At 44.7% G+C, this 25,768-nt stretch overlaps 1 protein-coding gene and 1 non-coding gene across 4 annotated transcripts in view; one reads left to right on the forward strand and one right to left on the reverse strand.

Annotated features, from left to right (window-relative positions):
- Positions 1–25,768, forward strand: part of cacna2d2a (calcium channel, voltage-dependent, alpha 2/delta subunit 2a) — a 991,061-nt gene that overhangs the window by 101,443 nt on the left and 863,850 nt on the right. The window lies entirely within an intron of this gene.
- trnaf-gaa (transfer RNA phenylalanine (anticodon GAA)) lies at positions 11,923–11,995 on the reverse strand. The gene has a single exon. It is a non-coding gene; the product is annotated as a tRNA-Phe (tRNA).

The raw sequence follows: 25,768 nt of genomic DNA on the forward strand, positions 1-25,768 counted from the left end.
TCATTCCCATCAATTTCCCCAACACCATTTCCCTACCTACACTGATTTCTTTCAGTTCCTCCCTCTCACTAAACCCTGTGTTCCCCAACATTTCTGGTATGTTATGTGCGTCCTCCTTTGTGAAGACAGAACCAAAGTATGTATTTAGTTGGTTAGCCATTTCTTTGTTCCCCATTATAAATTCCTCTGTTTCTGACTGTAAGGGACCTACATTTGTCATCACCAATCTTTTTCTCTTCACCAATCTATGGAAACTTTTACAGTCAGTTTTTATGTTCCCTGTAAGCTTACTCTCTTACTCTATTTTCCCCTTCTTAATCAATCCCTTGGTCCTCCTTTGCTGAATTCTAAAGTGCTCCCAATCCTCAGGTCTGTTGTTTTTTCTGGCCAATTTGTATGCCTCTTCGTTGCATACAATACTATCTCTAATTTCCCTTGTAAGCCATGGTTTGGCCACCTTTCCTGTTTTACTTTTGCGTCAGACAGGAATAAACAATTGTTGCAGTTCACCCATGCACTCTTTGAATGTTTGCCATTGCCTATCTACTGTCATCTCTTTAAGTAACCTTTTCTAACCCATCATAGCCAACTCGCGCCTCACACCATTGTAGTTTCCTTTATTAAGATTCAGGACCCTAGTCTCAGAATCAACTACGTCACTCTCCATCTTGATGAAGAATTCCATCATATTCTGGTCACTCATCCCCAAGGGGCCTCGTACAAGTAGATTGCCAACTATTCCTTTCTCATTACACAATACCCAGTCTAGAATGGCGTGTTCTCTCGTTGGTTCCTCAATGTATTGGTCCAGAAAAACATCCCGTTTACACTCCAGGAATTCCTCCTCTACAGTATTGTTCCTAATTTGATTTGCCCAATCTATATGCACGTTAAAGTCACCCATAATTACAGATGTTCCTTTATTACATGCATCTCTAATTTGCTGTTTAATGCTATTCCCAACATCACTACAGTTTGGGGATCTATATACAACCCCCATGAACGTTTTTTGCCCCTTAGTGTTTCTCCGCTCTACCCATACAGATTCCACATCGTCGGAGTTAATATCTTTCCTCACTATTGCGTTAATTTCCTCTTTAACCAGCAATGCAACTCCACCGCCTTTTCCTTATTGTATGTCCTTCCTAAATACTGAATACCCCTTGTTGTTCAGTTCCCATCCCTGGTCACCCTGCACTCATGTCTCCATAATCCCGACTGTATCATGCCTGTTTACATTTATTTGCGTGGTCAATTCATCCACATTATTGCGAATGCTCCTCATGTTAAGGCACAAAGCCTTAAGGCTTGTCTTTTTAACATTACTTATCCCGTTCCCACTATTTTTCACTGAGGCCCTGTTTGATTCTTGCCCTTAATTTCTCTGACTATCAGTTTTCTTATTCCACATTCTGTCTTTTGTTCTTGTCTTTGATTCCCCAGGTGCCATTTAAAATGCAGCCACATGCACACCTCCTCAGTGCTTTCAGCTGCAAAGAAAACATGGCCCAAAAGGCAAGAAGACTGCAACCACCCCCTACCGCCCCCCACTCCCCAGTTTAGTTATGTGTCCCTTGCATGCCTGTTGGACACAGTGGAGACCCGTCGTGATGGAGGCCCGCTCTGGCCACAGGAGGAGCAGTAACATTACCAATCCAGCTTGAGAGATGGCGGCAGGGATGATCAGTGCCTGTGCCCTGCAAAAGAGGATAGCCACCCAGTGCCGCAAGAGGATGAATGATCTCTCCCGTTCTGCCAGGATAAGTCACACTTCTCATCACTCTCAACTCACAAACCCATCACACATCCTCAGGGATCTCACTCACTACCAGTTCAAGGGACATCACCATTCAGTCTCTCACACACACCTTCATTGTCCCCAACCCACCCATGGCACCACTCACCACCCACATATGCAACACATATTTATCATCTGGCCTGGCAGGTGGCCCCCTTACACACTCTCCATCTGTTTTCATGCAGGACAAGCTGGCACACAACAAAAGGGAGAGGTTGCAGACCGGTGGAGGAATGGCTGAAATCAAGGTCCTCAATGACTTTGAAAATCGTCATCCAGCTGGCTGGCGAGGATCTGGACCGGTCCTGTGCTGACGGTAAGGCCTACAGTCCTCCACCAAGTGAAGATCCAGCAGTGCCACATCCATCAGACAACCATGCTGTGAGTGATGTGTCCTGTTTCACAGGCCACTGCCATGTACTAATTATCTCCCCTTGCTTTTGCAGGCACATCTGCCAATCAGCCGACAGTGTCCATGACCCAGGGCCTCCAATCAAGACCCAAAGACACCTCGGAAGAAGAATCTGAAAACAACCTCATTGAAGACCCGTCACAGTGCTCACCCACACCCTCCACCAGCGCAGAGACGCACACCGCGGCGGGAACTAGTTCTAGAGTAGCCTGGGATCACAATCTGGTGAGCACACCGCATTTTCTGCTCCACAGCAGGTGGATGCAAGAACGTCCCAGGTTTTCAGCACTCAGAGGACTGCTGGACGCCAGAAATCTGCTGAGCCTGAGTCAGATGATGAGCCTCAGCTTGCAGTCATATCTCAGTTGCTGGAGCTGCAAAGGCAAGCTCGGGAACATCAGAAAGGGATACCTGCTGCACTCCTCAGATTGCAAGGAACAACGCAGGAGTCCGTCTGCCTTCAGGTTGATGTGATAGCGCCAGCATTGCAACGCACCGAGGTCAACACTGGCAGGATGGCAGCCTCCACGGAGACCTTGATCCAGGAGATCGGTCCTGCACTGCTGCACGGGCTGAATTCCATCACTGATGCAATAGTTGGCCTCCAGCAGTGTCAACGCAAGAGGGCTGTGGGGAGAGCGTGATCTCACCCCAGTTTCCCCTTCCCCTCAAGGAGTCAGCCAGAGGCACTTGGAACCTAGAGGGAGGAGGATCAACAGGTGCACACCCCAGGGCCATCCACCCAGGTGACTCCGGGAGTGTCCAGCCCATCTGTCTTCCTGTGACCCCAGCAGCTCCAGCTCTGCAGGCTAAGGAGAGAGCCACTGCCACACAGCAGGACCCCAAAAGCAGACCGGGGCCTTCCAGGTCTCGGCCCTCCAAAGGATGCCCGTCAAGGTCATCGCATACGGGGTGTAGCAGTCAGCAGGCTGCCCCCACCTCCGGTGTGCAAATCGGTGGAGCACCAAGATGTAGTGGTAGGACTAGGAAAGTGAAGTAGATGTAGTTGCACAGCTTGGGCATTCGTACATAATGTTAACTGTGTTGTCAATAAACTCCCAAGAATGTGTCCTTGCCTATGGCATCTTTTTCTGATGAGCAGTGTTCGTGTCAGTCTGAAGTAAAAGCTTGGTTCCTGCACAAGATAAAGGTAGGTGGCTCAGTCCAGGGTCTCTTCCATATGCTTTGTGCAGCTTTCAGACTAAAGTGATGGTCCGGCTTCACACTCACTGGACACATTAGTGATGCCTGCACCTTGATGGTGCTTGCCAATGCTGCCAGAATGTCGTGGGCAGGCATCACAGAGTTTCATCATTTGCTCTGTGTGCTCTCAGCACCTTTGAGGTGGAGCTGGCCCCCCATCTCATCAGCATCTGTGACCATTGACGGTGTGCTCCTGAAGGGGTCAGGTGCTGAAGTTGACAAAGGATCAGGTGCATTTAAAGCAGCATCTCCATGATATGACCCTGATCACAGAGTGCAAGCGGGCTGCCCTTGGCCAGACAGGAGTCAGACATTCACAGAGGCTATGTGAAGATCTATGGAGTGCCCTCAATGCATATCATTATTATCCTCCTGGAATGGAGCCACTATTAGGGCCTCCCCTGCATCTCCATGACAGGATCCTTGTCACAGAGGGTATGTGGTGGCATAGTGGTATTGTCCCTGGACTGGTGTTCCAGAGACCCAGGTTCGAAACCCACCACGGCTGATGGAATTGAACGGGTGGATTGAATGGAATGAACGGATGGTGAAATTTGAATACAAAATAATCTGGAATTAAAAGTCTGATGATGCCTATGAAACTATTGCCGATTGTCATAAAAGCTCATCTGGTTCACCAATGTCCTTTAGGGAAGGAAAGCTGCTGTCTTTACCTGGTCTGGCCTGCATGTGACTCCAGACCCACCAGCAATGTGGTTGATTCTTCAATGCCCTCTGAACAAGGGCAATTAGGGATGGGTAATAAATGCTGGCCTAGCATGCAACGCCCACATCCCATGAATGCATAATAAAAAAAATGTGCACTGCCATCAGCCAGACAGGAGTCAAACGTTCACAGATGCAATGTGAGGATCTATAGAGTCTCCTTGTTGCATGTCGTCATCAACCTCCATGAATCTAGCAGCTGTGAGGGCCTCCTAAGCGCGCCTGCTTCATGTGGCCAGTCCGATGGCCTCATCGCCATCATCGTTGCCTTCGAGGACCTACTCCCTCTCATCCCTGTCAACATCCTCATCATTGGAAGAGAAGTCCAGCTCCTCCATCGCCTCCTCAGCCAGCTCCTCTCTCTGTTGCAGTGCCAGGTTGGTAAAGGGCACAGCAGGCGACGATGATGCATGACACCCTCTGTGGACGATATTGCAGGGCTCCACCAGACTGGTCCAGGCACCAGAACCTCATTTTCAGCACCCCAACAGTTTGGTCCACCAGGGTGTGAGTTGGTAGCATGAGCCTTGTTGCACCTTGGCTTTGCTGCAGTCGGAGGCCGCCACATGGGTGAACATCAGCTACATCCTGTGCGGGTAGCTCTTGTCCCCAAGGAGCCATCCCTGCAGCCCCAGTGGACTCTGGAAGGCGTCAGGAATCTGATACTCACCGAGAATGTAGGAGTCCATGGACACTCCCTGGGCACCGTGCAAGACCTGCAGGATGCATTTGTGGTGGTTGCACATCAGCTGAACATTGAGCAAGTGGAAGCCCTTGCGATTGGCATAGTTGGACGCTTGTTGCCATGGAGATCTGGCTGCCATGTGAGTGCAGTCGATGGCACCCTGCACCTGTGGGAAACCGGAGATTTGGGCAAATCCTCTTGCTCTTGCATCAAGGTTTTCCAGATCACAGGCGAAATGCACAAAGTTGTGTGCTTTTGTGAAGATGGTGTCCGTGACCTCATGGAGCCATCTGTGGGTGGAGGCTTGTGATATCCCACAGAGATCACCTATGGAGCCCTGAAAGAAGCCACTGGCGTAAAAATTGAGTACCATGGTCACTTTCACGGCCACTGGCTGGATGCCCTCCATGTCACCGTGGCACCAAATCCTGCAGTAGGTGGCAGATGTGACTAACCAGTTCTCTAGACATGCTCAGTCTTCAGCGACACTGGTTCTCAATCATCTGCAGGAATGAAATGCAGAATCTGTAGACCCTGGGTCTAGCTAGGTGCCGACCAGCGATAGCTCTCTGTGGCATGTGCGGGAGCCCTAGCTGTCCCTTCTTCCTGAGGATGCTGCTCCTCTCTCTGCCCAGCCAGGGGTCTCAGTCACTCGCTTCTCCTTCGTCTCCGCTCTCTGTAAGCTATGAGGCATACAGCTAGGTTCACTTGGCTCCATGTTCCTGATGTTCTCCTCCTGCAGGATGAAAGAGATGCATGGGTTAGCATGAATGTTCTAAGAAACTCTCTTGCTTAATTCTGAAGGCCCCTTAACGCATCCCAGAGAGTGCTGACCACCACTTGGATGGCCAGAGTTTAGTGCGCTGCATGGCTGTCCGAGACCCCACCTAACTTTGCCCCACTCCACCTGACCAATTGGTGGCAGCTTTGCCCATTGGACTGCATGCTGTGCTCTCAGCTCAGACACAGGCATTCTCCTAACCCGCACTGCAAGGCTGCACTGTTAGCTTGAACCAAGGGGGAGACTGGTCCAAACCGGGATGATGACATTGTAAGGGGCTGTGAGCGCCTCCACCAGTGACTGCTGCAAGGAGATTGCACAACATGTGCAGGCATCCAGTTGTTCTGCAGTCCACTAAAACTCTCATTAGTTTGCAGTCTGTGCCTGAGGGATGAAAAGCTCTGGAGCATTTGGTGGCATTTTCATGCCTCTACATTGCTTGAGTCGGCAGATAAGCTGGAGGCCCAACTCCAGGCATGTCAATGTGGCTGCACCTGAACTATCTAACTGTCTCAGCTGCAGAGGAGTGGTCACTTTATACAAGGTGTCCCTAATGAATAGCCACTATCCTCCCCCACCCCCTGCACGTAATTGTGTACTACCATCCACTGCAGTGCAGCTCCCCCCCCTCCCCCCCCAACCAATCTCCTCAATCACAGGGCAACCCCTGGCGCCCCCTCTCTCCCCCCCCCGTCCCCATAATTGCCTCAAACACAGGACAGCCCTCACCACAACTTGCCTCAACTGTCAGGCAGCCCTTGCCCTAGCACCACACTGTCAGCCAGCCAGGGAAAAGCAACTTGCCTGTGCCCCCACCTGAATGCACAGCAACTCAACCTTGAAGTCCAACAGGCAGCCCTCGAGAACACTGCACAACGTTACTGTGCACTCACCTCCGAATTCCTCAAAGTACAGCTTGCCAAGTGCACCCCATATATATGCTCTTGTGAAAGACTGCACGCCAACGTGCTAGGATGATCCAGCTTGGGTGGGAGGATGATTCCAGCGAGCTGGGCTTTCAATGGTATGCAGATGTATTACAATGAAGTTCCCAAAACCGATGACAGGAAACACGGCCCGCCATTGACGGTCAGAGCAGACGATTGCAAACTGGTTTCACGACGCCATGAAACTGATTTTTGGCCTTCCCACTATATTGTCCTCTCACGTCCACCCTGTTGCCCAACGCCAGTGGGCATGGAAAATTCTGCCCCAGATCAGATGCTACATTTGGTATAAAAACAAAAAACTATGTTTGGTATGTTGTAATTAAGCCCTATCATGAAATACCCTAATGGGAGAGAATAAACCATTAAAAAATTAAATCTGAGTAAATGTTTACTCAAATTACCTAGTTGACTCAAAGAACATGGATCTATTTATTTTTAGTGATGCTTCACATGCTAATCTTCTTGAGGGGTCTTTTGATGCACATGATTTCGTAATGGTTCTTTTGAGTGAGAATGAGAAATGTTGTCCTTTTAGCTTGGCAAGCTAAGAAAATAAGAAATGATGTTAAAAGAAATGCTGGCTCTTGTGGAGGTGGTGAAATATTGGATTGTATTTGCCAAAAATTTTACTGCAGATGTCGGTGTATAAATCAACCTTTCAAGCCTTGAAAAACCCCTTCAAAAACGGGGGAGGGTGACTTATACTCATTCATGGGATGGTGGGGGGAGGAATCCTGGCTAGGTTAACATTTATTGCCCATTCCCAATTGCCCTTGAGAACTGATGGCTTGCTAGGCCATTTCAGAGGGCAGTTAAGAGTCAACACGTTGCTGTGTGTTTGGAGTCACACGTAGGCCAGACCAGGTAAGGATGGCAGATTTCCTTCCCTCAAGGTCATTAGTGAACCAGATGGGTTTTTACGACAATCGACAATGGTTTCGTGGTCATCATAAGAGCTTTAATTCCAGTGTTTTTTTTAATTGAATTCAAATTTCACCATCTGCCATGGTTGGATTTGAACCCTGGTCCCCAGAGCATTACCCTAGGTCTCTGGATTAATAGTCCAGTGACAATACCACTACGCCACCATGAACTGCTGGCATGGGTGTGGGTGGTCACAACTTTATCATTTGCCACGTGGAGTCCACGCTGCATGGGCACATTTTAAAGTCCTGCACATCTTTGTAACACAGCTTGAATCATCTCCTTGCTCCCTTGCACCCAGTTATAAGGTACCAGTAAGTAACACATTCATTTTGTGGGGCGAAAGATTGAGGCTGACTATTAATGTGAGTACAATATGTCATGGCTGAAAAGGGTGGAGGCGGGAGAGGGAGAGTGAGAGTACATGCAAAAACATGATTTTTGGGGCCAAAAGATTGTGTCGTCTTATACGCTAAGTCAGCTTATATGCCACGATCTACGGTAAGTGAGATTCTGCACAAAAGACATACTGAAGAGAGTATACCCATTGAATCTAATGTAGATAAATGACTTTGTTTGAAACAAATGCTGGAACGGAAATCTCTAAAATTTAAATACATAGATGAAAATCATCTACTGTCTGATTGTTTTACATGTACGAAGACATTGTTGGGGCCTCAGAGGATGGGTGTCTTGTAATGCAATGTATAGAATATGGAGGTCTTTGATTTAAATCATTTTGAAATTCTGGTTGATGTATAAACTCAATTTTATTCAAAGAGAGAAGAGAATCAATTAATTGTACTGTTTAATTGTTCTGTTTAATTGTGGTAGCTGGTGGGCATTAACAAAAGTGAGAATTCACTTGTGCTCCATTAAAGAAGAACAGACCAAAACTATGGTAGTTAGGTTAAGAGGTGCATGTTTGTAATATGTATCTCTTGTAAATAAATGCTTATAAAGTGTGTAAAGATTGGCTCCAGGTCTATCCTTCACCACCTGGCTTTTTAGAATTGAACACTCTATACCTCATTGCACTGTATGCTTGAGAAAGTCTCTCTACCTCATTAAACCATGCTGCATTCTGAGGGCCTCTATATACCTGATTAAACTGCACGGTACACTAAGAAAGTGGATTCAATTAATTAATAAAAATCTGGAATTAAAAGCTAGCCTCAGTAACAGTGACCATGAAATTATCAGATTGCCACAAAAAATCCATCTGGTTCACTAATGTCCTTTAGGGAAGGAAATCTGTGTTCCTTAGCTGGTCTGGCATAGGTGTGACTCCAGACCCATAGCAATGTAGTTGACTCTTAACTGCTCTCTGAAATGGCCGAGCAAAACATTCAGTTATACTAAACTGCTACAGAAAAGTCAAAAGGGGGTTAACACCGGACGGACCACCCAGAATCGACTTGGGCACCAGAAATGACAATGGCATGCCCTGACAAGTCAAACCTGCAAGATTCTCCTCGCTAACATCTGAGGACTTGCTCCAAATTTGGGAGAGCTGTCCTACAGACTAGTCGAGCAAAGTAGCCTGACATAATTATACTCATCAAATCATACCTTACAGCCACTGTCCCAGGATCCTCCATCACCATCCCTGTGTATGCTTGGTACCACTGGCAGGACAGACCCACCAAAGTTGGCAGCACAGTGGTATACTGTCAGGAGGGAGTTCTCAATATTGTCTCATGGCATCAGGTTAAACATGGGCGAGGAAACCTCCTGCTGATTACCACCTACTCATTAGCCCCCCTCAGCTAATGAATCAAGAGTCCTCTTATGTTGAACACCACTTAGAAGAAGCACTGAGGGCAGCAAAGGCACAGATGTACTCTGGGTGGGGTAATTCAATGTCCATGAATGGCTTGTTAGCACCATTACTGACCAAGCTGGCCGAGCCCTGAAGGACATATCTGCCAGACTGGGCCTGTGGCAGGTGGTGAGAAGACCAACAACAAAGAAAAATTTGCTTGACTTTGTCCTCATTAATCTATTTGTCACAGATGAATCTGTTCATGGCAATATTGGCAGGAATGACCATTGCATAGTGTCTGTGCAGACAAAGCCCCATCTTCACACTGAGGGTACCATCCATCACTGTGCTAAATAGGACAGGTTCAGAACAGTTTGAGTAGCTCAAAACTGGGCCTCCATGGGGCATTGTGGGCCATCAGCAACAGCAGAATTGTATTCAATCACAATCTGTAACTTCATAGCCCGGCTTTATAAATAGGGTTACAGAGTACAAAAGCAAGGAAGTTATGTTAAACTTGTATAGACACTGGTTTGGCCTTAGCTAAAGTATATATCCAGTTATGGGCGTCACATTTTAGAAGGATATGAAAGCATTGGAGAAAGTGCAAAAAGGACTCATAAGAATGGTCCCAGGGATGAGGAAATTCAATTACATAGATTGGAGAAGTTGGGACTGATTTCCTTGGAGATGAGAAGGTTGAGAGGAAATTTGATAGAGGTATTCAAAATCATGAGCTGTCTGCACTGAAAATCTGTTCCATTGGTGGAAGGACTGAGAACAAGGGGACATGGATTTAAGGTAATTGGCAAAAGAAACAATGGAAACATGAAGAAAAGCTTTTTCATGCAGCGAATGGTTAGGATCTGGAATGCACTGCATGAGAGTTTGGTGGAGGCAGGTTCAATCGAGGCTTTCAAGAAGGAATTAGATCATTATCTGAAAAGGAAGAATGTGCAGGCCTATAGGGAGAAGGCAGGGGCAGTGGCGCTAGGTGAATTGCTCCTTCAGAGAGCCAGCACAGATACAACAGGCCGAATGGCGGCCTCCTGTGCTGTACCTGTTCTGTGATTCTATACTGAAAGAGTGTATATCCCATCGAACTGGGCAATTTTCCACACTGCTGGGTAGATGCCACTAGAAGAGCTTGGCTAGAGGCACAGCTAATTCTGTAGCACACATCTTTAGTACTATTGAAAACATGTATGATAATTTAAAGTCAAGACTTTGCTTTACCGGGAGGCAATGTAGGTCACTGAGCACAGGGGTAAGAATTGAACAGGAGTTGTGTGAGTTAAGACACAGGCATCAGAGTTTTAAATGACCTCAAAGCCATATAGGGTAGAATGTGCCAGACCAACCGGGAATGCTTTGGAATAGTCAAGTCTACGGGTAACAAAGGCATGAATAAGGGTTTCCGCAACAGATGAACTGAGATGGGTGAAGTTGAATGATTTCCAAGGTAGAAACAGGCATCCTTAGTGATGGCACAAAGCTCATCTCAAGGTCAAATATGACATTCAGGTTGCGAACAGACAGGTTTAGTCTCAGATTGTTGCCAGCAAGAGGCATCACGTTGGTAGCTAGGGAACAGAGATTGGAATGGGGACAGAAATTTGTGGCTTCTGTCTTTCAAATATTTAATTAGAGGAAATTTCTGCTCATCGTGTGCTGGATGTTAGATAAGCATTCTGATAATTTAGCAACAGTGGAGGAGTTGAGAAAGGTGGAGGTGAGTTAGATCTGGCTGTTGTCGATGGACATGTGAATACTAACAATGTGCTTTTGAATAATTTTGTTGAGGGGCAGCATGTAGATGAGAAATAGATGCGTCCAAGGTTAGATATTTGAAGAGCACCAGAGGAACAGGTGAAGGAGCAGGAAGAGAAACCATTGCAAATGATACCCTGGATAGAATTAGATAAAAATGTAGCTAGATGAGAGGAGGTCCACCCAGCTTGACAACAGTGAAGAGGGGCTGGAGGAGGATGGTCTGATCAACTATGCCAAAGGCTGCAGACAGGTCAAGCAGGACCAGGAAGGATAGTTGTCTTTGTCACAGTCGCAGAGCATGTCATTTGTGACTTTATGACGAGCTGTTTTGTTGCCATGATAGGGGCAGAACATGATTGGATGGATTCAAACATGGTTTTCTGGAAAAGATCTGAATGGATTTGGGAGGCACCAACAGATTCAAGGACTTTGGAGAGGAAAGGGAGGTTGGAGATGAAGTCGTAGTTTCCAAAAGCAATGGGGTCAGGGTTGCTTCTTTGAGGAAGGGGTGATCATGGCAGATTTAATGGACAACACGTGAAGAAAGGGAATGGTTAAACAATACTCGCTAACATAGGGACCAGGAGGTTGGGTGGCCAACAGTTTAGTTGGAATAGGGTCAAGAGAGTAAGAAGTGGGTCTCATGGACAAGATAGAGTCATAGAGGTCTACAGTACAGAAAAAGGCCCTTCGGCCCATCAAGTCTGCCGGTCAAACAAGTACCTAACTATTCTGATCCCATTTTCCAGCACTAGGCCCATAGCCTTGTATGCCATGGCATCGCAAGTGCACATCCAAATACTTTTTAAAGCTACAAATACCCTAATCCAGCGAGCGGGCAACCCAGCGAGCGGGCAACCCAGCAAGAAGCTGGAGACGCTCAAGCGAGCGGACTTGCAGTTCTCTGCCGAAACCGGGGTTTGAACCAGGGACCTTTAGATCTTCAGTCTAACACTCTCCCAACTGAGCTATTTCGACTGACTTACAATTAATTGAATTTTAATTCCTCCAGCTTCGATGGTGGGATTTGAAACCATGCCCCCAGAGCACTCGCTTGGGCTGCTGGATTACTAGCCCAGTGACATTACCTTTATGCCACCATCTCCCTACTTTGAGTTCAGAGAAGCCATGAGGTTAGGTAGGAGGGGAGCTAGAGAAAGCTATGCTTTGGGGCTAGGGCAGGATGGAGATTTAGTGGAAGTTTGGCCTGTGAGCTAGTGGTAAGGAGGGACCTGGCAGAAGCAGCTGATTGCATGGTGTTGATCTGAATGAGAAGGAAGTCCAAGAGCTCCTCAAAATTATTATTGCAGGTGAGGATGGAGGGGACGGGGAGAGGGGTTTAAGAAGACTGCAGTAGAGAAAAGAAGTTGGGGGTTATCTTTGCATTGTGAGCAGGAATAGAAAGCATGGCCAATGGTGTTTTATGTGGTCCAGCCAGATCTGGTGGTGGATGGCTAAGCCAGATTTCTGGCTTATCTTTCAATTCTGCAACTCTTGGACTTAAGTGAGTGGAGATGAGGACTGTACTCGGTGAATGAGCAGGGTGAGAGAGAGTAATGGTTTTACTGGAGACTGGGACACCGAAGTTGGAGGTAAGGGTGCGGTTGAGTAAATCAGTAGCTGCAGAAATGTTGTGACGCACTGAGAACCCGAGTCTAGACAGTTGGGATTTTGAAAATGTAAATGTAAGTCAATTGGGAGACAGCTAACAGAAGGCAATGGTGTTGTGGTGTGGAAGGGGGATGTGGGTCGAGAGTGATGCAGGGAAATTATTGGAGATGGCCTTATCTGTAATTTATATGTTGGGACCAGGAAGTGCAAGAAAGATGGCAAGGTCAAGAGGTTGGCTGTGAATGTGGATTGGGGGAACTTACATGGAGGGAGAAATTGAGGGAGGATAAGAAGGCAGTGAATTTAGAGGAGAGAGAGCATGATGAGCATCGATGAATTTTTAAATTACTGACAATGAGAAGTCATTCAATGTAGAGGCTGAGGGAGGAGTGCAATGAAAATACCTCAGTGAGAAAATTTTTATCATACTTGGGAAGGCGGTAGAAAATGATGATTTTGATTGAGAGGTGAAAGGGGTAAACCAAGGCTAGATGCTCAAAGGAGGAGCAAGTCCAGAGCAAATGTAACCCCACTATTTAAGAAAGGAGGGAGAGAGAAAATGGGGAACTATAGACATGTTAGCCTGACATCGGTGGTAGGGAAAATGCTAGAACCTATTATAAAGGATGTGGACATAATGGTAGGATTAGGCAGAGTCAACATGGATTTATGAAAGGAAAATCATGTTTGACAAACCTGTTGGAGTTTTTTGAGGATGTAACTAGCAGAATAGATAAGGGGAACCAGTGGATTTAGTGTGGCTCTGTTAATTAATGATGGTATTAGCACATTAAAGAGGGATGACTCAAGTTCAGCAAACCAGGATGTAGAAGCAATTTGGGTCGTGATGAGGACTGATAAAGGTCACTTGTGGGAGTTGTGCACAGGCCCCCTAATTGTAACTACACGGTAGGACAGAGGATAAAAGAAGAGATAATGGGAGCTTAACAGAAAGATACTGTAAGAATCATGGGGAGATTTTAATCTACATATAGACTAGAAAAAATCAGATGGGCAAAGGTGGTGTAGATAAGGAGTTCATAGAATATTTTCAGGATAGTTTCTTAGAACAGCATATTCTGGAGTCAACCAGAGAACAGGCTATACTAGACCTGGTATTCAGCAACAAGATAGGATTAATTGATAAGCTCATAGTGAAGGCACCCCGAGGTAGCAGCGATCATAATATGATTGAATTTTACATTCATTTTGAGGGAGAAACGAGTGTGTCCAAAACTAGTATTTTAAACTTAAATAAGGGCAATACTGAGGGCATGAAAGCAGAGCTAGCGAAAGTGAACTGGCGAATAAGGTTAAGAGAGGTCAATAAAGGTACAGTGGCAGGCATTTAAAGGGATATATCAGAATACACAGAATAGATACATTCCAGTGAGAGAGAAAAATTCCAAGGGGAAGGCCCACCATCCGTGGTTAACTAAAAAAGTTAAAGACAGTATCAAACTTAAAGGAAAAGCATATAATTATGCAAAGACGTGTGCCAGGTCAGAAGATTGGAAAGAACATAAAGAACGGCAAAGGATGACAAAAAGATTAATAAGGAGGGAAAAATTAGAGTATGAGAGAAAGCTAGCTCGTAATATAAAGACAGATAGTAAGAGTTTCTATAGATATTTAAATAAGAAAAGAGTTAACTAAGTGCGTGTTGGTCCTATAGAAATTGCGTCTGGGGAATTGATAATGGAAAGTAGGGAGATGGCGGATGAATTAAACATGTATTTTGCTTTGGTCTTCCTATAGAGGGCACAAGTAACATACCCGAAATAGCTGTAAATCAGGAAATGGAAGGGAGGGAGGAACTCGGGAAAATTACAATCACTAGGGAAGTGGTATTGAGCAATTTGTTGGGGCTGCGGGCTGACAAATCCTCAGGTCCGGATGGCCTTCATCCTAAGGTCTTGAAAGAAGTGGCTGGTTTTAATTTTCCAAAATTCCCTAGATTTGGGGAAGGCCCCATTAGATTGGAAAACAGCAAATGTAACTCCTTTATTCAAAAAGGGAGGGAGACAGAAAGCAGGAAACTACAGGCCGATTAGCCTAACATCTGTCATAGCGAAAATGTTAGAAGCTATTATTAAAGATGTTATTTCAGGACACTTAGAAAAATTCAAGGCAACCAGGCAGAGTCAATGTGATTTTGTGAAAGGGGAATCATGTTTAACCAATTTATTGGAGTTCTTTGAAGAAGTCACATGTGCTGTGGATAAAGGGGAACTGGTGGATTTGCTGTACTTAGATTTCCAGAAGGCATTTGATAAAGTGTCACATCAAAGGTTATTGCAGAAAATAAAAGGTCATGGTGTAGGGGGTCACATATTGGCATGGATAGAAGATTGGCTAGCTAACAGAAGCAGAGGGCAGGATTTTATGCGTCGCCGTGCGGGGGTGGGGCCTGCTCGCCAATGTGTAAAATGACGTGCGGTGAAGTCGGGGGGAACTCCTGACGTCACCGCGCCCCATTTAAATTTTCAGGAAGGCGGGGGCGCAGCAAAATCAGCTGCGCGCCCGCCTACCTGTCAATGGCCAATTGAGGCCATTGACAGGGTCAGTTAAATAATTAAAGGACTTGCCTGTCCAACCTTAAGGCTGCCGGGCAGGCCAGGAGCCCAGGTGGGAGCTAGAAAAAACATGAAACCTCACCCACGGGCGGGATGAGGTTTCATGTAGGTTTTTTAAAAAATTAATAAAGTTTTTGTAAAAATTATGGATATGTCCCAACTCGTGACGGAAATTTTATTTTTCTATTTTTATCTTTTTTACATTTAGAGCCGATCTCCCTGAGCCTCGGAGATGAGTGCGCTCTTTCGTGCGCATGCGCGAAAGAGCACACTCTCAATTTTGGGATTCCCCCCCAACCCCCCAGCCTGCACAGGGAGCGCATAGCGCTTCTGAGCGGACTTCACGCTGGGTGGGCCTTAATTGGCCCGCCCACGTAAAATGGCAGCGTGCCTCCGATCGGGGGCACCAATCAGAAGCGCGCCTGTACGCACCCGTCCTTCAACTTCTCCCCCGATGGGGGGAAAATTCAGCCCAGAGAGTTGGCATGAATGAGTCTTTTTCTAGTTGGCAGGATGTGACGAGTGGTGTACCACAGGGATCAGTGCTGGGGCCTCAAACTTTTTACAGTTTATATAAATGACTTGGATGAAGGGACCCAAGGAATGGTTGCTAAATTTGCTGATGACACAAAGATAGGTAGGAAAGTAAATTGTGAAGAGGACATGAGGCTACAAAGTGACATAGAAAGGTTAAGTGAGTGAGAAAAGATCTGGCAAATGGAGTATAATGTGGGCAAATGTGAAATCGTTCATTCTGGCAGGAAGAGTAAAAGACGAAGCATATTATCTAAATGGTGAGAGATTCCAGAGCCCTGAGATTCAGAGGGATCTGGGTATCACAGTGCATGAATCATAAAATATTATTTTGCAGGTACAGCAGGTAATTTGGAAAGCTAATAGAATGTTATCATTTATTGTGAGGGGAATTGATTACAAAAGTAGGGAGGTTATGCTTCAGTTGTACATGGCATTGGTGAGACCACATCTGGAGTATTGTGTACAGTACTGGTCTCCTTGGCCAGAGTTTTCGGTTCGGCGAGCAGGGACAGGGCCCACTCGCCGAGGCGTAAAATGACGTGGTGTGAGGTCAGGTGTGCGCCCCGACATCACTGCACGTCATTTAGATTTTCATGAGTCGGCTGTGTGCCCGCTGAACAGTCAAAAGCCTATTAAGGCCATTTAAAAACTAATTAAACTAATAAACTGAGCTGCCCGTCCAACCTTAAGGTTGGTGGGCAGGCGAAGAGCCCGGGTAGCCTTCGCATTTTTCATGGAACCTCATCCACGGGTGAGATGAGGTTTCATGAAGTGTTAATAAATTGAATAAAAATGTTTATAAAACTTAATTGACATGTCCCAGCTCATGTGACACTGTCACATGAGGGGACATATCTTAAAATTTTTTCTTTTCTTTATTTAGCTTTTTAAAACTTAAACAAATCTCCCTGAGGCACAGAGGTGCCTCAGGGAGATTTCTGCGCTCTTTCGCGCACATGTGCGAAAGAGTGCAGGCCCTGACTCAGGAAATCCCCCTCTGCCCGCATAGGGAGCGCTCAGTGCTTCTGGGTGCGTGTCACACTGGGCGGGTCTTAATTGGCCCACCCACGTAAAATGGAGGCACGTCCCCAATCGGGTTCGCGTCCACCCCCACACAACCCGATGGGGGAAAATTCTCCCCCTTATTCAAAGAAAGATGTAAATGCATTAGAAGTAGTTCAGAGAAGGTTTGTAAGACTACTACCAGGAATGGGCAAGTTGTATTATGAGGAAAGGCTAGACAGGTTAGGCTTGTATCCACTGGAATTTAGAAGAGTAAGAGGTGACTTGATTGAAACATGTCAGATCCTGCGGGGTCTTGACAGGATGGACGTGGAGAGGATGTTTACTCTTGTGGGAGAACCTAGAACTAGGGGTCACTGTTTAAAAACAAGGGGTCGCTTATTTAAGACAGAGATGAGGAGAAATTTTTTGTCTGAGAGGTTGTGAATCTTTGGAACTCTCTTCCTGAAAAGGCGGTAGAAGCAGAGTCTTTGAATATTTTTAAGGCAGAGCAAGGTAGATTCTTAATTAACAAGGGGGTGAAAGATTATCGGGGGTAGGCAGGAATGTGGGGCTGAGGTTATAATCAGATCACCCATGATCTTATTGAATAGCGGAGTAGGCTCAAGGGGCCGAGTTGCCTACCATTGTTCCTAATTAGAATGTTCATATTTTTGTGTATTGGATTTTCAGGAGGCTTTCGATAAGATTCCACACACAGATTAGTAAACAAAATTAGAGCACATGGGAGTGGGGGTAATTTACTGGCATGGATTGAGAATTAGTTAATGGACGGAAAGCAGAGTAGGAATAAATGGATCATTCTCAGGTTGGCAGGTTGTGATGTGTGGGGTACTATATGATCAGTGCTTGGGCCCCAACTATTCCCAATCTATATCAATGATTTGGATGTGGGGACTAAATGTAATATTTCCAAGTTTGCTGATGACACAAAACTAGGCGGGGATGTGAGTTATTAGGAGGATGCAAGGAGGCATCAAGGGGATTTAGGCTGAGTGGGCAGATGGAATGTAATGTGAAAGAATGGGAAGTTATCCACTTTGGTAAGAAAAACAGAAATGCAGAGTATTTCTTAGATGGTGAGAGATTGGGAACTGTTGATGCCCACAGGGACCTGGGTGCCCTTGTGCATAAGCCACTGAAAGTTAACATGCAGGTGCAACAAGCAGTTAAGGCAAATGGTATGTTGTCCATTATTGCAAGAGGATTTGAGTACAGGAGTAAAGCCTTGCTGCACTTGTATAGAGCCTTGGTGAGGTGGCACCTGGGTATTGCATACAGTTTTAGTCTCCTCACCTAAGAAAGGATATACTTGCCATAGAGGGAATGCAATGAAGCTTCATCAGACTGTTTCCTGGCATGGTGGGATTGTCCTATGAGGAGAGATTAAGGAGACTGGGTCTTTATTCTCTAGAGTTTAGAAGAATAAGAGGCAATCTCATTGAAGCATATAGAATTTTTACAGGGCTTGACAAGGTAGATGCAGGAGAATCTTTCCCCAGGTTGGGGGTGGTCTAGAACCAGAGGACACAGTCTCAGAATTAGGATTGGGTCATTTAGGACTGAGATGAAGAGGAATTTCTTCACTCAGAGGGTGGTAAATCTTTGGAATTCTCTACCCTAGAGGGCTGTGGAAGTTCAGTCATTGAATATGTTCAAGGCAGAGATCAATAGATTTCTAGTTAGTAAATACACCAGGGGACAAGAGGATAGGGCAGGGAAATGCCCTTGAGGTAGATGATCAACTATGATCTAATTGAATGATGGAGCAGGCACGAAGTGCCGAATGGCTTACTGCTCCTCCAATTACCTATGTTCCCATGTCCCAAGGAGTAGGGGGCTCAGGCTAAGGTGTGATCTGGTGATAAGAGCCACACTGCCACCGCAATGGCCTTGACCGGACAAGAAATGAAAGGTACAGCCGGGCCGGAAGGCTTGATTAAGGGGAAAGGTGTCGTCACCCTTCAGCAAGGTTTCCTTTAGGGTCATGATTTTGATACAATCACCCAAAATAGGTTCATGGATGGCAATGGCCTTGTTCACAAGTGAATGGATATTCTAAAGGGAGAGGTGTAGAGGATTGGCAGGGTCCACAGGGTCAGCAGTGGGAGGAGTGAGTTGAACAGGAAGCGGATTGGCAAAATTAACACCCAGCAGATGCACTGGGTGGGAAGGTCGACAAGAGAGTAGGATTGGGAAATTGGGGTTGCTGCTCCTAATGAGCGAGCACTGAGCCCTTTGTTGGATGTCAAGAGTGGCATAGAGGGAAGCTGTCGGCTTATCTAAGAGTCAAGCTTGAGATGGCAGCAAGAGAGCAAGAAGATCAAGGAGTACTGAAGGTTGGAGTGGGGACTTGGGAGGGCAGAGTGTCTGAGAGTGGAGAAGTAAAAAGAGGCATGACAACAGAGAAACTCTAAGAGGGGTAAAGAGAAAATAATTTAAAAAGAAAGAGCAAAAGTGAAATTAGATTGATGGACTTGGGTCCAGAGCAGCAGCCAAAATGCGGATGCAAATGGATTTAGAGAAAGCTCAGGTTACATATTCAATAAGGAATATTTACGTCCATCTTCAAAAAATAGAGGGACGATGCAGACATTGTAGTTAAGGAGGAGGGATGTGAAATGTTAGATGTTATAAACATAGTAAGACTGGAAATAATCAGGGGTTTAGCATCTTTGAAAATGGATAAATCGCCAGTCCCAGATGAAATGTATCTCAAGCTGTTAAGAGAAACAAGGAAGGAAGTAAATGGAGCCTCTTTCCCAATCCTCTATAGCAATCCTCTGCATGGGGAGGTGGTGGCGGTGGCATAGTGGTATTGTCACTGGGCTAGTATTCCAGAGACCCAGATTAATGCCCTGGGGACCCAGGTTTGAATCCCACCACGGCAATAAAAATCTGGAATTAAAAGTCTGTTGATGACCATGAAATCATTGCCAATTGTCGCAAAAACCCATCTGGTTCACTGATGTCCTTTAGGGAAGGAAATCTGCCACCCTTACGTGGCCTACATGTGACTCCAAACCCACAGCAATGTGGTTGACTCTTAAATGCCTCTGAATAAGGGCAATTAGGGATGGGCAATAAATGCTGGGCTAGGCAGCAAATATCCCATGATCGAATAAACAAAACCACATGCTTAATGAAGGAGGACTGCTAACATTGTACCATTGTTTAGAAAGGGATAGACAGTAATTACAGACCAGTCAGCCTAACCTGGAAAAAATTTGAGGGGCAATACAACTTATCATTTAGATTAATTAAGCAGGGTTTTGTTAAGGGAAAGTCATGTCTGACTAATTTGACTGAATTTTTTGAGGTGCGAACAAGAAGGGTTGATGAGGGTCGTGCTTGATGTAGTCCACGTGAATTTTAATAAGGCTTTTGATAAGGTCCGACATGACAGACTGTTTTGGAAAGTAAGAGCTCATGGCATTCAAGGATAAGTGGCAATTTGGATCCAAAATTGGCTCAGTGACAGGAAGCATAAAGTAATGGTCAAAGGGTGTTTTTGTGACTTGAAGGCTGTTTTTCAGTGGGGTTCCACAGGGTCTCTTTTTTGTGGTATATATCAATAAATTAGACTTTGTTATTGGGGCATGATTAAGAAGTTTGGAGATGACACAAAAATTTGTTGTGTGGCTGATAGTGAAGGAGAAAGACAGACTGCATGAAGATATCAATGGATTGGTCAGATGGACAGAAAAGTGACAAATAAAAATCAATTTGGAGAAGTGAGAGGTAATGAATTTGAGGGGGAGTGCAAACAAAATGAAGGAATTACATAAATGGTAGGATACTGAGATGTTTAATGGAACAGAAGGAACTTGGACTACATGAGCATGGTGGGATAGGTAGAAAAGGTGGTTAAGAAGGCATACAAGATATTTTCCTTTGTTGGCTAAAGCCTAGAATAGAAGAGCAGGGAAATTACGCTAGAACTGTATAAAACACTAATTAGCCCACAAGTGGAGCATTGCATACAGTTCTAGTCATCACACTACAGGAAAGATATGATCACTCTAGAGAGGATGCAGAGGAGATTTTGCCAGGAATGGAGAATTTTAGCCATGAGAAAAGAGTGAATAGGCTGGGGTTGATTTCTTTAGAGCATAGGAGGCTGAGGGAATATTTAATTGAGGCCTCTAAAATTATGAGGGGCCGAGATAGAGTGGATAGGATGGACCAATTTTCCTTAGCAGAGAGATCAATGACCAGGGGACATAGATTTAAAGTAATTGACAGAATAGAGCAGTATTTAGGAAAATTTGTTTTCATCCAGAGGGTAGTGGAAATCTGGAAATCACTGTCTGAAAGGATGGTAGAGGAAGAAATTCTTAGCACACTTAAAAGAAAACCTGGATATGCAATTGATTTGCTGTAACGCATGGGACCAGGAGCTGGAAGTGGGATTAGGCTGGATAACACTTTTCTCAGTTGGAGCAAACACAATGGGCTGATTGGCCTCCTGTGTTGTAAATTTTCTACCTTTGTAAATACCACTGATTACCTTCTTGCCCCCTTCCTCCATGCCCCCTGGATGTGCTGTTAATAAGAAACACTGAACTAGATTTCTAAATAACCAGTTAGTCAGTTTCCCTGGCTCCCTAAACATAATATTAAACTGGAAGATTATATATTTCAGTGTGGAAGGTAATCCTGAAAATAGGATAGCAGGAATACCTGGGAAATACAAGCAGGTTCAATTTTTAATAAGATAATCCTGCTCTTGACAAGAGGAAGTTGCATTTCTTGGTCAGTGTCTGTGTGTGGAGTAACAGGATACAGTATCAGGCAATTGACTCCAGTTAATCATAAACAAATTATCAATATGGATTTAAAAAACAGGCTCAGACAACTGCTTGTTCTCTTTCTGGCATCTGTAACCTTGGAACTGAGATGTTTGTGTGTGTGTTCTTGACAAGCATGCCTGTTTGCACAGCTAAGGAGTCAGCACTGGACAGATGGTCTTAACAGATCACAGAACATCCAGTATTGCTAGATGCCATCCTGAATTTTAGGATTAGAATTATCTCATAGTCTGTCTGCATATCACATAATCATATTAGTAACTGCATTCGTTGCTCCCAATGCGGTCTCCTCTACATTGGAGAGACCAAACGCAAACTGGGCGACCGTTTTGCGGAACACCTGCGGTCTGTCCGCAAGAAAGACCCAAACCTCCCTGTTGCTTGCCATTTTAACACTCCACCCTGTTCTCTTGCCCACATGTCTGTCCTTGGCTTGCTGCATTGTTCCAGTGAAGCCCAACGCAAACTGGAGGAACAGCACCTCATCTTCCGACTAGGCACTTTACAGCCTTCTGGGCTGAATATTGAATTCAACAACTTTAGATCTTAAACTCTCCCTCCCCCCATCCCCACCCCGTTTCTTTTCCCCCCCCACCCGCCTTTTTTTTCAATAATTTATATAGATTCTTCTTTCCCCACCTATTTCCATTATTTTTAAATCTAAAACTAAAACCTTTAGTCTTTCCACCCCACCCCCACTAGAGCTGTACTTTGAATATCCTGTCTTGCATTCTTAATTAGCACTTTTCTCAGACAAAGACCACCACCTTCAACACCTCTTTGACCCTTTTGTCTCTGACATCTTTTGATTATCTGCTCACACCACACCCTCAATGTGTCTCTTCCCCCCCACCCACCTTAAACCAATTTATATTTCTCCCTTGTTGAAACTATGCTTCAGTTCTGCTGAAGGGCCATGAGGGCTCGAAACGTTGACTGATTTCTTCTCCGCCGATGCTGCCAGACTTGCTGAGTTTTTCCAGGTAATTCTGTTTTTATTTTGTTTTGGATTTCCAGCATCCGCAGTAGCTTTTAGCTTTTTGTTCATATTAGTAATTGGCTATCCAGTGAGTGTGGAATGGTAGGTCACACTTTCTCCAGGCACCTTCATGGGTCATTATCAATGTCTCTGTAAATGATTTTTTTACTTGCCATTTGCTGTGTACTGTAACGTCTCTAGGCGTTAGAGAGGGAATGGATCAGATTTTTTGCAATGCACCCCGATGATGGATTTAACATATGGTGTCTATATGTTGGGGAGTGTTTGGATCAGATTATCTGTTTCTGATATGGTTGAATCAGACTGCTAGGGGATTGGTTGGCTCAGACCTTGTCAGTCTCTGGGTGTTGGATAGGTTGGATCAAACTGTAGTTGCATACCAATAAATTAGGTGGTGTATGCCCCTTTTCTTATGAATCCCATCTCACCAGGAGCAACACAAAGGAGGATTCCTGACCATAAATTGTACTGTTTCCATTTTAATTTTATTTTATTAGAGTACTGGTAAATAATGGCTTTGAATAATTTGTCGTGTGGTGTTTGGATGTTTCTTTGATATCATGCGAAGACACGATGGACTGAGCACGGAGAATATTAGGATGGAGAAGTGACTATTAATCAGTGTTGTGGTGAGGTTCCAACAAACATGACTGGATGCAAAAACAGGAAACTGTGGTCTTTACATATGGCATTCGTGAGTAAACCAGTAGACTATGTATAAGGTGCCAGTGAATGCCCATGTGTAGCTGTTAGTGGAACATTGGTGATGCATGAATGAATAGGAGTAAAGAACTGTGTGTGTCTAACTTGGCAGTAACAGCTGTCGTGGAGTGTGGGTGATTAACCCCACCTCCGAGCTTCCTTTTCTCAGAGTCCTGGAAAATGTGCTAGCTTCCCAAATCTATGCTCACCATTCCTGCAACTGCAGGTTTAGATATGTTCAATCAGGTTTCTTCCCCGTAATAGCACAGAAAGGACATATTTTTAAGTCATAAATGACATTGAATGTGATGGTGATCATTGTAAATTATTCCTCCTCATCCTTTGCAATCTGCATGTAGCTTTGACACGATTGTTCACATATTACTCCTCTCCTCTGTTGTCTAACAGGTAGGACTGTCCTCACCTGGTTTATTCTTATCTATCCAGTCATGGCCGATGGATCGCCTACATTGCCTTCTTTTTCATCTATAGGGCTATTACGTCTAGAGTCCCTTAAGGATTAATCCCTTATTTCACATTGACTGGCTGCCCCTCAGCATCATAATCTGAGTATCAGGAATGAAGTGCGCAAGGTGTCAGTGAGTATCAGTAATGGGGTGTGTGTTATGTGCAGCGGATGGTAAATGCTGAGTTGTTCAAATCCTAGAGGAAAAATTGAAACAACTGCCACAACTGTTTTACAAATTGTATTTATTTTGAGCTGCATGCCTTGAATTCAGTAGTAATAAGACCTTAATAAGTCTTATACGTTTCTTACAAAACTAAATTAAATCTTTAATCAAAAAAAATGATTTTAAGCACATACATAGATTTACAAATTACTACTATGATAACTCCAAGCTCCCCTAGTTAATCTAACTCCCAGTTACACCTCTGTTAAGGCAACAATAAAATACACAGATTTTAAAAAACCCGAGCAAAGTAACACGATAACTCTGAACAGTCAAATTCAAAGTGAGTTTTCTTCACTTCAGTTCGTGTAGACAGCAACTTGAGGCTCAGAGCTGGAGGCTCTTCAGACTTGCTAGATCTTAGAAAGCCTTCTTTCCTTACACAACCTCCTCTCCTTAATACATGTTTGTCCCTTTTTAATGTAAATCCCATTGTCCTAATATGTCTTTTCAGCTCTACTTTTCTAATAATAAAAATCTTTCATAGTACCGATTTTATCAGTAAGCTTTGGGAAAATTAAATACTCTGTTTGACTTCTTCTGGCTAAGTGTAACATTTCACCGCCTCTTTTGAAATTCAAATTACTCTGGTTTATCTGAAAATGCAAGTTTTCCCTTTATACCTCGCATTCTAAAACTTCAGCCATGTTTACTTATTTAGCATTTCAAACTCAGCTTCTCTTTTTGATACATCAAAGCATTCAGACCAGCTGTCATTAATTCAAGTCACACACACGAGCATACACATGTGCGCACACGCTCGTGCATACACTCACACATGCGCGCACACACACACAGACACACACTATTCCTACCTTACAATAAATTCCAACAACATTATGAAAATTACTGTATTTTTCCTGGCAGTGTAAGGTGCCAGTGAGTACCAGGAATGGAGTGTATGTAAGGTGTAGTCATTACCAGGAATAGAGTGTGTGTAAGGTGTTAGTGAGTATCAGTAGTGAAGTGTGTGTAAGGTGTCGGTGAGTATCAGGCATGGAGTGTGTGTAACGTGTTATAATTCCTAGCTGAGGTTACCACTAGATAAGCTTGATCTCAGGCTGGTACCCAGCTTGATAGATCATAACTTTTATTTGTTTGTTTAAATACGTGGAGCTACTGAACAAGGTCACTGGAGTCAGCTAATGTATTTTTAACAAAAGCATAAAACATTTATGAAACAAAAGATGAACTATACAACAATACTCCTTCACCCACAACTATGCCTTTACAGATATATACAGATTTGTAAGAAGAACAAAAGTTACAAAAGCTATCTTATACTCTAATGTTCACATTAAGTACAGTCCATATAAACCAATTGGCAACCTGTGGTCAGACATACCACACTCTGAAACCAAGTGACAGATGCCACCCCAGACAGATGCTATGGATCTCTCCTCAACTCCCCCAGACGATTATCATACCGTCAGCCAACCAGTCTCGCTGAACTCTGTCCTTCACACAAGGGTTTCCAATCTCCACACTTCAAAAACTCACCTTGGAATCTCCTCCCAAACCGACGCTTCCTCTCAGACGCCTTCTGCAAGGGTTCACCTCCAGGGTTTCAAACTCTCCTTCCGACGTTCCTCTCCGCAGGTCTCCACATGCATTCAAGCTTTCTTCCACATACTCTCTCTTACCGACTCAGCTGTCAACCATATACCACTGCTTCACATGCCCAAAGCAGAGTTACAGACCTTCAGTTGCCTCTTTGGGCCTTCTGACTTCTCACAAGCCTTTCTATCGCTTTGACTCTGCTTCCTGCAGCTTGGAGCTTTTAGATTGAAGCATGGAGC

This window comes from Cetorhinus maximus, chromosome 6, assembly GCF_964194155.1.
Source record: "Cetorhinus maximus chromosome 6, sCetMax3.hap1.1, whole genome shotgun sequence".
NCBI lineage: Eukaryota > Metazoa > Chordata > Chondrichthyes > Lamniformes > Cetorhinidae > Cetorhinus > Cetorhinus maximus.